Source organism: Sminthopsis crassicaudata, chromosome 3 (genome assembly GCF_048593235.1).
Source record: "Sminthopsis crassicaudata isolate SCR6 chromosome 3, ASM4859323v1, whole genome shotgun sequence".
In the NCBI taxonomy this organism is placed as follows: Eukaryota; Metazoa; Chordata; class Mammalia; order Dasyuromorphia; family Dasyuridae; genus Sminthopsis; species Sminthopsis crassicaudata.
Window position 1 is genome coordinate 276,461,892 of NC_133619.1, and position 5,037 is coordinate 276,466,928.

At 36.2% G+C, this 5,037-nt stretch overlaps 1 pseudogene; it reads left to right on the top strand.

Moving 5' to 3' along the window:
- The first annotated feature begins 1,175 nt into the window (after positions 1 to 1,175).
- LOC141559493 (transcription and mRNA export factor ENY2-like) lies at positions 1,176 to 1,538 on the top strand (annotated as a pseudogene).
- Positions 1,539 to 5,037: the final 3,499 nt, after the last annotated feature.

Sequence of the window (5,037 nt, forward strand, 5' to 3'; positions counted from 1 at the left end):
TCTACCCTTCCCCTATGCCTCATGGTGTCTTTCTCCATCTTATAGCTAACTAACTCTTTTAGGATGCTAAATCCCTCTATGGATTTAGCTGCCAGTCAATGGAGTACTCCCACCTCATGCCATATTCCCTTAATGGATTTTTTCCAAACTCCTTTCCTTGGAAACCATATGCTCTCCCAAACTCTATTTTGTGTTTGCCACTGCTGGTATCTATTTTACCTCTTCATTTTGTATGTAACCTCTTCTCATAAATAAACCCATCTTTTGCTTAAGAGAATAGCCATTGTGAATTCTTCACATGGCCAAACCCCAACATTTGGTGCCTGAACATTAATCTCAACATTTAGTGTGAACCTCAAACATGGCTACTATTAAGTCAGTACTTTAGAAAAATCAGATTGGCAGTTGTGGAGATAATGGATAGGACTGGAGAGAAAATTGAAGCAAGTGAACAAGAGGCTATTCTAATAATCTAAGTGAGAGATTATGAGGCCCTGGACTAAAGTGGTGGTAGCTATGTAGGTGGAGAGAAGAGGTTCAATGAGAAAGATGGTAGCTGGTTTGATAAATTGGTTGAGAATGAGGAATTGAGGATCATGCTGAGATTATGAACATGGGCAGCTGGAAAGAATGTGGTACTTTCAAAAGAAATAAGGGAAATTGTAATAAGCCAGAATTCTGGAGAAAGGTGTTAACTAAGTGGAATCAATAAGACGATGGTTATCTAGTTTACCATGGTGATTAATAGTTCTCTAGTTCAGTACATGTACTTTGTACTTAATATAGTTCTACAAGATTCACACATATTCAACAAGATTCACACCTATGATGATGTAATTATAATAGAGTATATAAGAGCTAACAAGGACTGGACAAGAAACATTCCATCTTTGATCAGGCTCCAGGTGGCTCTCCTACTTCCTGCATTTTGGGAGACTTGGAGACAGAGTTGGAGAAGACAGAGGACTGGAGGCTGGAGCTCAAGCTCAAGCTTGTTGACTGTTCAAGACAGAGATCGTGATGGTGGCTCTCCTGCTTCCTCCACTGAAACCAAGACCCATTCCAGAGGGACTCCAGAAAGGTAGTGGAGCCCCAGGTGAAGGAAACAGATAGAGAAGGAGATAAAGAATTTGGACTTTTATCATAATCGTGGTGAATATTCTGCTGAAATAAAGATGAACAAAATGAACAAAGATGCACAGATGAGAGCAACTATTAACCAAAAACTGATAGAAACTGGTGAACAAGAACGACTTAAAGAATTGCTAAGAGCTAAATTAATGGAATGTGGTTGGAAAGATCAATTAAAAGCTCATTGTAAAGATGTGATTAAAGAAAAAGAATTAGAACACGTTATTGTTGATGACTTGGTAGCAGAGATAACTCTGAAAAGCAGAGCAATTGTACCCCGATGGTGTGAAGAAGGAACTTTTACAAAGAATAAGAACTTTCCTTGCTCAGCATGCCAACCTTTAAGATAGGCTAAACATCACCACCATGTACTTTGATTTCTTTGATCCATTAAAAAACATGCCATATATTTGGAGTGCATTTTAGTCCTTTTTTTTTTTTTTTTTTTTTTTTTTGGTATGATGAATTTTACATGTTTTGGTAATAACCTGTGTGTTGTATTTATTTTTTCTTGAAGATTATTTTAATAATAAAAACAAAATGTAAATATTTGAAAATTACATATTTCTACTGTATTATACTATGTTCTCTATTTTCAGCTTTTAGCATTGACTACAAATGTTATATCATCTTTCTCCAAGAATTCTGGCCCATTACAGGAAATTTGGTGGAGATATGGGTTGTGTTTTTACAATTTGAGTTTTACAATTTCAGTTGGAAATGCAAAATAAGTAGTTGGTGATCTAGGATTGGATGCTTAGGAGAGAGGTACTGGAGCTGGTTATAGAGATCAATGAGTAATCTGTGTAGAGATAATAATTAAAGCCATGGGAACTAATGAGGTTATTGAGAAAGTTTGGTGACAAAAGAAAGGAGAGCTTGGACCAAAGCCTTGGGGGTATATTTATAGTTATAGGACAAAATATGGGTTTGTCCCTCTGTGGGTGCTCATTCATGAATATTACTTAGTTTGGGATTCAGAATTCCCACCATTAGCATATAAGGGATAATGTTCTTGTTTCCTTTTATTTATTTATATTTTTGCCTATATTATTTCATTAAATGTCTTTGTTTTAAACTAATTGTGTCCTCTGACTAGTAAAAATATTTATTGAAACTGATTAGCGATGTTTTGAGAGGTTTTTTTGGAGTGGATGAGTACCCAAAGAATACTTGGGATAGCTTTTCTGGAGCACTCATTAGTAATAGAAAGGGGTTCCCAGGTCTAATATTTTAGGTGCATATTCTAGATCTCCATTTTGTATGCCCTGATAATGCAGGATCCACCGAAGTATTTTTGGTCAAATGAGAAACATAGATAATACATTTTTTAAAATTAATTTTTATTTTGGGTTCAGTTATACATTTTCTCTTCTCTTTCTCTCCCTCTGCCACAATTAATAGAACCTCTATTAAACATTTATAGTCAAGTAAAATAAACTGCCTTGACCTTTTTTTTTTTTTTTTTTTTTTTTTTTTTTTTAAGAGGGAGAGCAAGGCAAGAGTCTTGCTCAGGGTTAAAAAGATAGTAAATGCCAAGTTTCTAATTGTGGATAGGTCATGTTAAAACAAACAAACCAAAAAAACCATTAATCTATATTCAGAGTTCATCATCTCTCTAACAGGAGATGGGTAATATGTGTCAACTCAAGTCTTCTAGAATCGTGGTTGGTCACTGTATTATTGATCAGAGTTCCTGAGATTTTCAAAGTTGCTTATATTTACAATATTGCTGCGATTATATTTACAGTATAAATTGTTATCTTGGTTCTGCTCACTTCATTCTCCAACATAATATTCTTGCTTCATTTCTTAAAGCACAGTAATATTCCCTCACATATATGGTATACCATAGTTTTTCCATCTATTTGCTTATTGTTGAGTGCCTCCTCATTTTCCAGTTCTTTGCTAGCACAAGAAGAGCTGCTTTAAATATTTTTGTACTTATGGGTCCTTTTCTTCTTTATGTGATCTCTTTGGGGTTTAGACCTATGAGTGATATTGTTGGATCAAAGGGCACATGCAATTTAGTTACTTTGGGGACATAATTCCAAATTGCTTTCCACAATGGTTGGACCAGTTTCACAGTTCCAGCAACAATTCAATAATATCTCATTTTCAATTCAATAATATTCTTGTTTTCCCATAGGCCTTCCAGCATTTATCATTTTCCTTCCCCTTCCCCCCAACTTTGCCAATCTGATGAGTGTTGAGATGGAACCTCGGGGTTGTTTTAATTTCCATTTCTCTAATTTAGAGTTTTTTTCACAAGCCATTAATAGCTTGAAATTCTTTCTCTGAAAATAGTCTGTTCATATTCCTCAAGTATTTATCAGTTTGGGAGTGGAGATATTAAATCTTTAGAACATGGATTTGTAGTGGTATACCTAGGAATATATGGATTTAAAAAAATGTCTCAAGATCTAAAAGATAAGAACATTGATAATGCCTTTACAGAAAAGTGGAGCACATACTAAAGGATAGGAGACATCAAACCCTACCTGTTTTCTGTAAATTATCTGAATAACTACACTATGAAATAAAATTCCAAGACTATGGAGAAACTGAGTATTAGTCCTCTCACTGAGGATAAGGAGATACTCCAAAGAGCCAAAATTATCCTAAGCTGAAGAGTGTCAAGAGATGGACTGATGCTAGAGAAAGAGACAACTATGGAATTGAAGTGTGCTAAAGATACTCATAGGCCTCTGTACTTCCCAATGCCCTTAGTTAAAGTTTCAACTTCTCTTGCTCTGGTAAATTGGTCAACAATAAGTCCCAGACTGAGCCCCAAGTGGTCATTGTTTGTGTCCTCAAACTCAGTGAATGTAAATAACAATCTTTTCTTTTTTTGGCCAGATTGTCTTCCCCTTCCAGATTTATTTATTAAGATTTTGATGCTGATAATGCTGATGATGCTGATTATTCTGCCTAGGTAAAAGAGGAAATCTTTTGCCTTTTAATTTCTTCCTAACCTTGATCATTGAATGAGTGGGGCATTAGTGAAACTGTTGAGACCTGTTGAAAACTCCAGTTTAAAAAGGTCAAGGTCTCCCCATTTCATTTAGAGCCATTTTCAGTCATTCTGATCTATATCTTGCCATTGAACCAGATGGCTCTGGAGGGGAAAGTGAGGCAGATGCCCTTGCCCAGCCCTCCCTCACTTAAATACAACTCACCTGCATGTCAAGGCATCCCTTCCCTGATGTCGTGGTCCTCTTTGAGAATTAAGGACAAACTCAAGGATGAACTTGTTGAGATACATCATTGAAGTTCTATAGCCATGGCCAAGGACTTGTTCGTGGAAACATGCTAGAACAATGGATGCTTCAGAAAACCAGCGTTTGGTTTCATACTATGTTTGAAGTTAGATCTATTACTGCCATATTAGACTATTTGCAAGGGCTGGAGACTAAATTTAATGGAACAAAGAAAATCCAGATTTTATTGCTTAATACCAAAGTGGATAAAATGTCAGCCTTGGAGTCAGGAACACTTATATTCTTAAATTCAAGTCTGGCCTCAGACACCTACTGGTTCTATCATCCTGGACAAGGTACTTAACTCTGTTTGCCTCAGTTTCCTCATCTGTTAACTGAACTAGAAAAGGAAATGACCTCTAGTCATTTGGAGTCAAATATTCCAGTATTTTTTGCCAAGAAAATCTCAAATGGGGTCATGAGGATTTAGGTTGAAAAACAGCAAGCAATCTTAAGGGGAAAAGATCTTAAGGGGAAAAGACATCTGATTTTGTGACTCATGTGAATAGACACAGTCCTACCAGTGAAGGTGGAAGAAATGGGTGACTTTTACATATGGCTAGTAACTTTCTGGCCACTCTGGAACTAAAGAGGCACCTCCTGGCATTTTAGCAACCTGACAGTGGATTGACTATGACTAGATATT